The sequence below is a fragment of the Bos indicus genome, chromosome 7 (assembly GCF_029378745.1).
Source record: "Bos indicus isolate NIAB-ARS_2022 breed Sahiwal x Tharparkar chromosome 7, NIAB-ARS_B.indTharparkar_mat_pri_1.0, whole genome shotgun sequence".
NCBI lineage: Eukaryota > Metazoa > Chordata > Mammalia > Artiodactyla > Bovidae > Bos > Bos indicus.
Genome location: NC_091766.1, coordinates 6,018,428 through 6,031,713, shown reverse-complemented (window position 1 = coordinate 6,031,713; position 13,286 = coordinate 6,018,428).

Genomic DNA, 13,286 nt, shown 5'->3' with positions numbered 1-13,286 from the left:
AGTCTCACCTCTACCCCCATCCAAGTTCACTGTCGTTCCTCAGGGTCAAGCGGAGTCGGTGATTTACCTGTGGAAACCGTCCCAGCCCCTGGCTGCGGCAGGTCCTAGGAAAGGAGTGTCTGAACTTGAGTTATGGCAGGTGAGATGGTCCAGGTTCAGATTATGTGGCCTTGTTCTGATAATGGCCCTCGTAGCTCTCACCAGTCACGTCAAGTCATTCTCGTGTGCCTGGGTCTATCTCTCCCCACCTCTCTCGGTTCACTCCAGCACCTACACTTGCCAGCCACCGCTCCTGCCTCGAATCAAGGTAGCCAACGGAGAAGTTTGAAAGCTGCAGCTTGTCCAGACTCACTAAACAACCTTACGCCAGAGGACCCCCACCCCTAATCTGAGCAGTGAGGGTGAGGCAGGAGATAGCTGGGGCCCCAGGCCGAACAAAGGTCCATGTAGTCAAAGCTATGATTTTTCCAGTGGCCATGTATGGACGTGAGAGTTGAACCATAAAGAAGGCTGAGCAACAAAGAAATGACACTTTCAAACTATGGTGCTGGAGAAGACTCTTGAGAGTCCTGGGACGGCAAGGAGATCAAACCAGGCAATACTAAAGGAAATCAACCCTGAATACTCATGGAAGGACTGATGCTGAAGCTGCTGCTCCAATACTTTGGCCACCTGATACAAAGAGCCGAATCATTAGAAAAGACCCCGATGCTGAGAAAAATTGAAGGCAGGAGAAGGGGGCGACAGAGAATGAGATGGTTGGATGGCATCACCAACTTGATGGACATGAGTTTGAGCAAAGTCAGGGAGTTAGTGAAGGACAGGGAAGCCTGGTATGCTGCAGTCTATGGGGTTACAAATTGTCGGACACAACTGAATAGCAACAACAGGCTGAACAGTTTCTCCCCTGTGGACAAAAACTCCATAATAGCAGGATGATGGAGGAGGGTGGACCCTGCCCAGATAAGAGATAAAAGACCACATATCCCTCATTCTTGAAGTTAAGGAGACCTCCCCCATACACATGCGCAGAAGACCTTGGAGGTCAAAAAGGGATGGGACATCACCTCACACTAAGTGATGTCAACTACTATAATCCTCTTCACTAGAATTCATCTTGGCTAAGAGATGCACGTACATACATGGAAGGATCCTGAGATATACCAAATACAGACTCAGGGCCAGGCAAATCAAAATGATTGGCCAAAAGAAACCCCAAAGAAATGCCCCATAACAGTAAATCAAACTATCCCAAGGGTGTGACTCAATGCCTCTCTCTCTTTGAGCCCGCCCGTGTGTCTGGCCACATGCACTGTACTCATTTTTTACTCCTAAAAAATACTTTGTTTCACTACTTTCTATCTTTGTGGAAACTCCTTTCTGCAAAACTGAGAAGCCAGGGCCGTTGTCACTGACCCCTGGTCCAGTGGCTGGGATTCAGTGGTCTCACTGCCACGACCTGACCTCAATCTCTGGCCGGGAACTGAAGCTTTTCTTAAAGCTGCTGCAGCCACCTGAGATCAAGGGGGCAGGTCAGGAGGCAGAAATGGTCCCTGACACCCTCTTCTCCCCATGTGTCTGACTGGACCCTGGATTAGTTTTCTAGGGCAGTTGCCACAAACAGCTACACACCTGGTGGCTTCAAACAACAGAAACTTATTCTCTTGCGGTTGTGGAGCTCAGAAGTCTGACCTCCAGCAATCTATGGTTACCGAAGGGGAAGTGGGTGGGGAGGGATAAATGAGGAGACTGCGTCTAGCAGATCAAGCCACTACATATAAAATAGATAAACAACAAGGACTTACTGTATAGCACAGGGAAATATATCCAGTACCTTGTAATAACCAATTAATGGGGAGTAATATGATTGACGAAACTAGGGAAAACCACTAGACCATTCAGGTATGACCTAAATCAAATCCCTTATGATTATACAGTGGAAGTGAGAAATAGATTTAAGGGCCTAGATCTGATAGATAGAGTGCCTGATGAACTATGGATGGAGGTTCGTGACATTGTACAGGAGACAGGGATCAAGACCATCCCCATGGAAAAGAAATGCAAAAAAGCAAAATAGCTGTCTGGGGAGGCCTTACAAATAGCTGTGAAAAGAAGAGAAGTGAAAAGCAAAGGAGAAAAGGAAAGATATAAACATCTGAATGCAGAGTTCCAAAGAATAGCAAGAAGAGATAAGAAAGCCTTCTTCAGCGATCAATGCAAAGAAATAGAGGAAAACAACAGAATGGGAAAGACTAGAGATCTCTTCAAGAAAATCAGAGATACCAAAGGAACATTTCATGCAAAGATGGGCTCGATAAAGGACAGAAATGGTATGGACCTAACAGAAGCGGAAGATATTAAGAAGAGATGGCAAGAATACACAGAAGAACTGTACAAAAAAGATCTTCATGACCCAGATAATCACGATGGTGTGATCACTACCTAGAGCCAGATATCCTGGAATGTGAAGTCAAGTGGGACTTAGAAAGCATCACTACGAACAAAGCTAGAGGAGGTGATAGAATTCCAGTTGAGCTATTTCAAATCCTGAAAGATGATGCTGTGAAAGTGCTGCACTCAACATGCCAGCAAATTTGGAAAACTCAGCAGTGGCCACAGGACTGGAAAAGGTCAGTTTTCATTCCAATTGCAAAGAAAGGCAATGCCAAAGAATGCTCAAACTACCGCACAATTGCATTCATCTCACACGCTAGTAAAGTAATGCTCAAAATTCTCCAAGCCAGGCTTCAGCAATATGTGAACCGTGAACTTCCTGATGTTCACGCTGGTTTTAGAAAAGGCAGAGGAACCAGAGATCAAGTTGCCAACATCCGCTGGATCATGGAAAAAGCAAGAGAGTTCCAGAAAAACATCTATTTCTGCTTTATTGACTATGCCAAAGCGTTTGACTGTGTGGATCACAATAAACTGTGGAAAATTCTGAAAGAGATGGGAATACCAGACCACCTGATCTGCCTCTTGAGAAATCTGTATGCAGGTCAGGAAGCAACAGTTAGAACTGGACATGGAACAACAGACTGGTTCCAAATAGGAAAACGAGTACGTCAAGGCTGTATATTGTCACCCTGCTTATTTAACTTATATGCGGGGTACATCATGAGAAACGCTGGACTGGAAGAAACACAAGCTGGAATCAAGATTGCCGGAAGAAATATCAATAACCTCAGATATGCAGATGACACCACCCTTATGGCAGAAAGTGAAGAGGAACTAAAAAGCCTCTTGATGAAAGTGAAAGTGGATAGTGAAAAAGTTGGCTTAAAGCTCAACATTCAGAAAACGAAGACCATGGCATCTGGTCCCATCATTTCATGGGAAATAGATGGGGAAACAGTGGAAATAGTGTCAGACTTTATTTTTGGGGGCTCCAAAATCACTGCAGATGGTGACTGCAGCCATGAAATGAAAAGATGCTTACTCCTTGGAAGGAAAGTTATGACCAACCTAGACAGCATATTCAAAAGCAGAGACATTACTTTGCCAACAACGGTCCGTCTAGTCAAGGCTATGGTTTTTCCTGTGGTCATGTATGGATGTGAGAGTTGGACTGTGAAGAAGGCTGAGCACTGAAGAATTGATGCTTTTGAACTGTGGTGTTGTCTGAGAGTCCTTGGACTGCAAGGAGATCCAACCAGTCCATTCTGAAGGAGATCAGCCCTGAGATTTCTTTGGAAGAAATGATGCTAAAGCTGAAACTCCAGTACTTTGACCACCTCATGCAAAGAGTTGACTCACTGGAAAAGACTCTGATGCTGGGAGGGATTGGGGGCAGGAGGAGAAGGGGACGACAGAGGATGAGATGGCTGGATGGCATCACTGACTCAATGGATGTGAGTCTGAGTGAACTCCGGGAGGTGGTGATGGACAGGGAGCCCTGGCGTGCTGCGGTTCATGGGGTCGCAAAGAGTCGGACACGACTGAGCGATTGAACCGAACGGAACCAAATATGAAAAAGAATATATTATACATATATATATAATATATATATACATTTCTATCTGAATCACTTTGCCATACATTAAAACTAACACAACATTGCAAATAAACTATACATATTTAAACTATGCATGTATTTTTGGCTACACTGGTTCTTCGTTTTTGCGCACAGGCTTCCTCTAGTTGCGGTAAGTGGGAGCTACTATTCCCTTCCATTCTCCCATTGCGATGGCATCTCTTGTTGCAGAGCACAGGCTCTGGAGCACAGACTCAGGCTTCGCAGCACGCAGGCTTAGTTGCTGCATGACATGTGCGATCTTCCCAGACCAGGGATCAAACCCGTGTCCCCTGCTTTGACAGGCAGATTCTTAACCACCAGCGAAGTCCTATATCTTTCTTTATTTAAAAAAAGAAAAAAGAAACAAAAAAGATGTCAGCAGGGCCATGTGCCCTGCAAAGTCTAGGAGAGGTGTCTTCTTGCTTCTTCAAACTTCTGGGAGCTCCCAGCACTCCTTAGCTTGTGGCCGTATCACTCCAATTTCTGCCTCCGTCTTGACAAATTTCTTTCTCTGTCTCAAATCTCCCTCTGTCTTTCTTTTGTAAGGACACTTGTCATCGGCTTTAGGGCTTACCCAGATCTCAAGATTCTTCACTTTATTACATCTGCAAAGACCGTTTTCCAAATAAATTCACAGTCACAGGTTCCAGGTGTCAGGATTCGGAGGTAACTTGGGGCAGGGGCGCAAATTTCACCCTTCGATGGCACCCAAGCACATTCTCCATGAGGACCAGGTGTCTGCCTGAGCCTCATTCGTCCTTTGGGCCAATCTCGTTCTTTTAATGTCTCTTCCAGGTAGCGCCCCAAACAGACTCAACCTTCTCAGGATGCGGAATTCTCTTTGAAGACCAACAACCCCAGAATTGAAACCTCTATCATGGGACTTTGCTGGTGGTCCAGTGGTTACGACTCCATGCTTCTACCACAGCAGGCACAGGTTTAATCCCTGGTCAGAAAACTGAAATCCCTCACGCTGCTCAGTGCAGCCAAAAAACAAACAAGCAAGCAAACAAAACTCCACCACCGTTCACCACCACTTGAACGTTCCACATGACATAGTCAGACAGACCACACAAGGCCTGGTGACCATCCAGGGTGCAGAGCTGAGAGGTTCCGGGAGAGAGCTGGGGCTCACCACCCACCCCTACAACTCCGGTGCAACAGGAAAACATGAAACAAAGCCATGAAGAGAGATGACATTTGACACAAAAAGATGCCCATGCTAGTGCAGATGGCATATCGCCAGGGTGCATTTCCACTTCATTTTTGTCTGGAATTTGAATGGAATCATATGCTCCAGAATATGAGTTGTGCTTGTCTCTGCCGCTGGTGACGGGTTTTGATGATTTGCAACTCTACTTTCGATGATCTCAATTTTCTACAATGAAACTGTCAAAAGAGGTCTGAGATGTAAGAAATACTAAAACACAAATACAATGTGAGCATCAAGACTTTTTTTTTAAACTGTGAAAAGACATGAACAGTTTCATCTGAATTGATCGGTGATGGCCGCAGCAGCACACAACTGGCCGGGGGACTGAAAAAGTGGACGCTTTCGAGCTGGGGACTTGCTGCCTCCTAGAGTCCATTGGGAGAACTTCAGCACCAGGATCAGAAAAGGGAAGACGGAAGGGATGGAAGTCAGGCAGAAAGGCTGTATAAGTATGTGCTCTGATTCCTGCAAGCCCCCTTCCTCATCTCCTCCTTGAATATCTGGCCTGGCAGTGGTCCTTCAGGGTGCTTTTCTCCCCACCCCAGTCACGGGCAGGGGCGCTGTCCACTTTGGGTCCCCTGCCTACTTCCCAGCTGACCTGAGTGCCATCCCCTCAACAGAACTGCTACCCAGCTGAGGACACTGTAGAGAGAGGATGCTTCCGCTCATCACCCAGGGAGGTGCCTGGTCCAGAGTGGGTACCTCAAAGATAACTGGAGACACAGGTGACCTCAGGACTGCATCTCTGGGGCCTCTTCCTTCTGGTCTCATCTCCTCTGTCCACCTCAGCCCATTCTGTGCAGACTAGAGGTTACAACACATGGTTCAGCGATTCCACTTCTGAGTATTCATCTGAAGGAAACAAAATCACTAATTCCAAAAGATATCTGCGGACTTCCCTGGTGGTCCAGTGGTTAAGAATCCGCCTGCCAATGTAGGGGACATGGGTTTGATCGCCGGTCTGGGAATATCTCACACGCTGTGGAGCCACCAAGCCCGTATGCCACAATTACTGAGCCCTCACGCCACAAGAGAAACCACCGCAATGAGAAGCCTGAGCATTGCGACTAGAGAAAGCCTGCATGTAGCAACTAAGACTCAGCACAGCCAAAAACAAATCAATTAAAAAAAATTTTTTTAAGAAAATAGTTTTTTAAAAAGATAGTTGCACCCTCATTTTCACTGCAGCATTACTTACAGTAGCCAACACAGAAGCAACCTAAGTGTCCATGGATAAAGAAAATGTAAGATATGTACATATGCAATGGGATATTATTTGGCCATAAAAAAGGAGGAAATCTTGCCATCTGTGACAATATGGGTGGATCTTGATGGCAATAATGAAATGAAATAAACCAGGGAAAGGCAAGTACCAAATGATCTCTTGTAGAGGTGAAATCTTTTTTAAAATGGACAAAGGATCTGAATAGATATTTGCCATGGACTAAATATCATGTCCCCCCTAGATTCACAGTTGGAAATTAAAATATCCAAAGCGATGGTATCAGGAGATTGAGAAGTTGGGAAGTGATTAAGTCATAAGGATGGAATCCTCATGAATGAGACTGTAAGAAGACACCAGAGAGCAGGTGACCTCTTCTCTCCCTTCTCCTTTCTGCCACGTGAGGATACAGCTAAAGATGTGTGTATGTGTGTGTGTGTGTGTGTGTGTGTGTGCACGTGTGTACACATGTGCTCAGTTGTGTCCAGCTCTTTGCGACCTCATGGACTGCAATATGCCAGGCTCCTCAGTCTACGGGATTTTCCAGGCAAAAATACTGGAGTGGGTTGCCATTTCCTTCTCCAGGGGATCTTCCCAATCCAGGGACTGAACCTGAGTCTCCTGCTTTGGGAGGTGGGTTCTTTACCACTGTGCCACCTGGGAAAAATGGCCATCTGTAAATCAGGAAGAGGGTCTTCACCAAGAACCTAACCATGATCTCAGATTCCCTCAGCCTCCAAAACTGTGAAAAATAAGTTTGCTGTTTAAGCACTCAGTTCAGTTCAGTCACTCAGTTGTGTCTGACTCTTTGCAACCCCATGCACTGCAGCACGCCAGCCTTGCCTGGCCATCACCAACTCCCAGAGCTTGCTCAAATTCATGTCCATCGAGTCAGTGATGCCATCTAACTATCTCATCCTCTGTCATCCCCTTCTCCTCCTGCCTTCAGACTTTCCCAGCATCAGGGTCTTTTCCCAATGAGTCAGTTCTTCACATCAGGTGGCCAAAGTATTGGAGTTGCATCTTCAGCCTCAGTCCTTCCAATGAATACTCAGGACTGATTTCCTTTAGGATTGACTGGTTGGATCTCCTTGCAGTCCAAGGGACTCTCAAGAGTCTTCTCCAACACCACAGTTCAAAAGCATCAATGCTTTGGCACTCAGCTTTCTTTATGGTCCAACTCTCACATCCATATATTACCACTGGATAAGCTCTTGGTTTAAACAAGCCTCAGTTTACAGCAGATTCATTACAGCAGCACAAACCAAGACAACGCTTCTCCAAATAAGATATACAAATGGTCAGTAGCATTTGAAAAGATTCTCAACATCACAAATCATTACGGAAATACAAATCAAGCCCACAATGAGATAGCAGACTGTACAACCATCACCATATCCCCCTTTAATGATACACTTTATTTATTTTGGGGAGGGGGTACTTTCCAGGTGGCTCAGTGGTACAGAATCTGCCCGCTAATGTAGGAGACACAGTTTCCATCCCTGGATCAGGAAGATCCTCTAGAGGAGGAAATAGCAACCCATTCCAGTAGGCTTACCAGGAAAATTCCATGGACAGAGGAGCCTGGTGGGCTGCAGTCCATGGGGTTGCAAAGAGTTGGACATGACTGAGCACACACACGTTTATTTTTTTAATTTTTGAAAGTTTTTTATTGGAGGAAAATTGCTTTACGATGTTGTGTCAGTTTCTGCTGTACAATGTCATGAATCTTGTCCATGTGTACATATATCCCCACCCTCTTAAGCCTCCCTCCTTTCCCCTAATTATACAATTTAAATGGATGAATTATGCGATGTGTGGATTACATCTCAATAAACGTGTTAAAAAAAAAAAAAAAAAAAAAAAAACCTTCTAGGCAAAGGTCAAAACAGTTAATAATAGACTCGTTCTTATGTTCTCACCCCCAGGTTAAAGTGTTGCTACTCCCTGACATTACCTTCCTTTTTGAAAGTAACCATCAATTTGTGTGTGGCAACTGTTGTCTTGCTTTTTGTCAGTTCCACCGCCTGTATATGGAGCCCCCAGGATATTTTTTCATTTTGAAAAACCTGAGTGTCACTCAGACAAAGTCTAGTTCCATCCCTTTCCAGCTGCCCATGTTGCTACTGAGAATTCAGACACCAGGACTTTCGTTTCTGTTTCTTCTTTCTCTGAAGGTTTGAAAGTCTTTCCTTTAACCCTTTGTGTTCTGAAACACATGCTGACTTTGTCCAGTTTGACAGATAGCTCCCAACGTGGTCTTTGGTGTGATTCGGTCATGAGGTTGGAGCCCCCGTGCCTGGAATTAGTGCCCTCATAGAGGAGACCCCAGAGAGTTCCCTTGCCCCTTCCACCATGTGAGGATAGAGCAAGAAGACGCCGTCTATGAACCAGGAAGCAGCCCTCACCAGATACTGAATCTGCTGGTGCCTTGATCTTGGAGACCTAGAACTGCCAGAAATATAGTTTCTGTAGTTTGTAAGTTGCCCAGTCTATGGTATTCAGTTATAGCAGCCCAGACGGTCTAAGACAACCTGTTTCCAATTCTTTGGTGTATATAACTAGGAAGGCCATCGCAAAGGTATAATAGAGAAGGCGGGCATGAAGCAGCCCTGATTTTCAGGTAGTGATGAGCATGGTTTCAGGGATATGAAATTAAAAATCCCTCTCCCCTTACTGGAAGTGTCAGAAGAAGAGCTGGCAATGAGTTTTGGTGTGATGGCGGCTTGGGGAGGTGTTAAGGGGAGAGGGAGGATCTTGGGAAGAAGGAGGTGGGAGCAGAGGGCGGTTATAACTCCCCTCACAGAGATGGTCACTTCCTTCCCTAGAGAAGGAAGTGTGCTTCTAGAGAAGAGCTGTGTCACCATGGTATGTGTGTGTGTGTGTTCGTCACTCAGTCGTGTCTGACTCTCTGCCACTCCCCTGGACCGTAAGCCGGCCGGGTTTCTCTGTCCATGGAATTTTTTGAGGCAAGAATACTGACACTGCTTATTTGCATTATTTGTTTTGTGGGTGCTCTGACTGCAGGATTTTCAGAGACAATTTGAGCACTACCTTGGGGTGTGTCTTCTTATCTCCAATTTGCCATGACAATTTACCCTAACCCCTCCTTCTATAAGTCGTCAACAAACTGATATGAAACCATAGTTTTTCTGGTTGTACACCTGACTTGTGCTCATTACAAAAAAAAAGGAAAATGTAGACCAAGAGGGGAGAAGCTTTCTCATGACCTGACTCAGACCATCGCTGTTGGCATATCTGATGTTCATTTCTAGTCAGTGTGCTCATTCTCTAAGGAATCTGGGAAGGCCCTCCCCAGCACAGCACTTGGTCCAACCTCTTGCATGCCTGCCTCTCCAGCACTAGTGGGAAGCTCTTCTTTTGCATGGGAGCAATTCACAAAAAGCAAATCTATTTCTTGGCCCATAAACTTTCACTCAAAAATGGTGACAGCTTTGAGTCTCATAGGAAAAAAAAAACTGACTACATTCTTTTATAACTTAGATTTCCTACTTTATTGTTTAGATCAGGGTCAGCAAATTTTTACTACATCAGATGGAAAGTACTTCAGGCTTTGCAGACCTAAAGGTCTTCATTACAAAGACAACTTTGCCATCAGAGGGTGAAAGCAAACACCGACCATTTGTACAAAAAGGGTGTGACTGCGTTTCAATACAATTTTTCGTGCAGTCATGGGAGAAGGCTCAGATTTGGCGTGAAGTCTGTGTAAGTTCGCCTGATGGCTCAGATGGTAAAGAATCTGCCTGAGATGCTGGAGACCCAGGTTGAGCCAGGAAAGCCAGGTGACTCAGGCTTCCTGAATCAGGAAGATCCCCTGGAGGAGTCATGGCAATCCACTCCAGTATTCTTGCCAGGGGAATCCCATGGACAGAGGAGCCTGGTGGGCTCCAGTCCATCAGGTAGCAAAGAGTTGGGCACCACTGAGCAACTAACACTTTCACGTTCACTGTCGTTTGCCAACCCTGGTTTAGATTTTTTCCAGCATTTGTGCTCATTCTCAGCACAGTCAAGGCAGAGGAGCAGACACACAGATCTGCCTTCTAGCCTTTTCTTTTGCAATGAATGAATGACGTTAATGAATGAAGCAGAGAAAGACGGTGTGGCTGGTGGGGTGAGGGTGGGGGAGGGTACAAGGAATGGGCCTGCACCCCCTCCCATCATAGGGGTTATCACACAGAGTGGTTCCAACCCTCGGGGCCACTGCGCAGTGTCCAGACACATCTTTGGTTGGAGGAATGCTGCTGGATGTGGCGAAGGAAGGGCAGGGATGCTGCTCAACATCCCCGCGTGTGCAGGACGGCCTCCACTGCAAAAAATGATCTGGCTCCAAACATCAACAGTGCTGAGACGGAGACACCGTAACTTAAATGTAAGCACGAAAATTCAGAAAGCCCGTTTGGGGGCTTTCCTGGTGGTCCAGTGACTAAGACTCCATGTTCCCAGGGTAGGGAGCCCAAATTCAATCCCTGGTCAGGCAAGTAGATCTCAACATGAGGCAATGCAGGAGACCCGGATTCAATCCCTGGGTTGGGAAGATCCCCTGGAGGAGGAAATGGCAACCCACTCCAGTATTCTTGCCTGGAGAATCCCATGGACAGAGGAGCCTGGCAGGGTACAGTCCGTGGAGTCGCAAAGAATTGACATGACTGAACGACTAACACTATGTTGCACCTAGAGGTTCCCACATACTGCAACAAAGATCAAAGATACCACGTGCTGTAACTGAGACCCAGCGCAGCCAAGTAAATAAATAAAAATAAATATTTTTAAAAGAGCCTGTTTGCTTGAATTCCATTGTATGACTTTCTTGTGGAAATGTGATACATGCAGATGAGAAAGTATTTGACCTAAATGTCAAAGGAACACAAAAATGCAACAAGAATCACAAGCAAGCGTTCCTCCCACCTCAAGGTTCCCAGAGACTCCACCCTAGAGACAGCTTCTCTCAACACATTTTTGTTTCTTTTCAGGCTTTTAGAAATGTTAACACGAATCATTCCACACCCTACACGTTATTTTGATTTATTTTCATTTAAAAATTCATGGGAACCAGTCCACGTGATTCCTTTTCACAATGAATAGTCGTTCTTTGAAGAGTTTTCAGTTTAGTTCTTCACACGACAGAGCGTATTTTACATACCATCTGTTCATTCTGCAGCTCTCTGGGGTGCTTTTGTGCTAAGTTGCTTCATAGCCCTTGCTAAATTGAGGCGTGTGGGACACCACTGCCCACTGTAGACAGTGGGTGGCATAATTTCACAATTGTTTAATAGAGACTAAAAGATGAAGGGAACTACAGGGAAGATGAATAGTCTGAAAGCTGCTAGAGAAAGGAGGAAGAAGAGCAGAGGGAAAAGAAAGCATGTGGCAGAGTATCAGACACACATATCCTGAATACAGGGCCACGGGTTTGGGCTGTCGCTGGTGGAAGCGGGGAAGGCTGCGGGGGCTTGTGTATGTGTACGTGCTGACGACCGATGTACGTGCTTACTACCGTCGAGTGTGCCATTCAAGAGACTCCACTGGTGGTCCAGTGGTTAAGAACCCGCCTTCCAACGCAAGGGACGCAGTTTCCATCCCTGGTCAGGAAACGAAGTCCCCCACGCGCCACGGAGCAGCTGAACCTGAACTGTAATTTTTGAGCCCACACAAATGGTGGAAGAAAATGGGTCAGGATGTGGAGACGTTTCTGGGACTCTGATATAGGAGCTCCACGGGAAACTCCCATGCGGGCTTCAAATGGAGATATAATGGAAGGGTTGGGAGTGTGGATGCAAATCGGGAGGTTTCAACCAGCTTGCTGGGAGGAGACTGCGGGTTTTGTGGGAACGGCTCCCACATCTGATGGGGACAGCTGGACCACTACCTACAAGTGTAAATCCACACCTGCTGACGGGGGCCCGGAGGCCCAGCGAGGAGGGGCGGTGCTGGCAGGGTAAGGGGAAAGGGGCAAAAAGGCCACATTTCTTTAACCTAAAAGCATCATCAGGGCCTTCCCTGGTGGTCCAGTGCTAAGACTTGGAGCTCCCAATGCAGGGGGCCCGGGTCCCACGTGCCAAGGGGCACCTCAGGCCACGTACTGCAACTACTGAACCTGTGTCCGAGAGCCCACACAGCCGAAAGTTAAACGGTAAATTTAAAAAATGATAAATAACAGTATTTTTTCAATGATAAAAACTTAAGAATAATATAAACAAAAAATAAGTGCCATGGGGATGGATCCTACATCTCACTGGGGACCGCTCCCCCTCCCTGGTGTCCTACCACAGAAGGCTTGTAGACAGGAAGTGCCAGATGCCAACAGAGGCAAGGCCACGGGAACCAGGAAGAATGCCCGGGCCCACGTGGTGTGGACGGCAGCCAGCACGCGGGCTGGACCCACCCCCTGCGCCACAGTCCTGAGTGGAGTGTAGACGGCAGCCACAAGCCCCTGTAGCTGTGCCCCAGCACGGCCACGAGGGCTCTGGACTGCGTGGAGAATTTCCATTCGAGGGCCAACTCCTAACTCGCTGCCGGTTATTCAACAGAACTGCCCGGTGACTGAAGGGCATGAAGCCATCTTCAAAGTGAAACACAACTGATTCTCGAACAGCACTGGGTTAGAGGCTCCACAGTCAAATATCTTCACAGAATTTACGCCTCCGTACCCACAAGTTCTGAAACGTGGACTCTTCCAACCGAGGCCTGCACCATGCTACAGTGCGTGAGCTCCCCTGGTGGCCAGTGGTAAAGAACCCACCTGCAACGCGGGAGGCGTGAGCTCAGTCCTCGGGTTCAGAAGGTCCCCTGGAGGAGGAAATGGCAACCCACTCCAG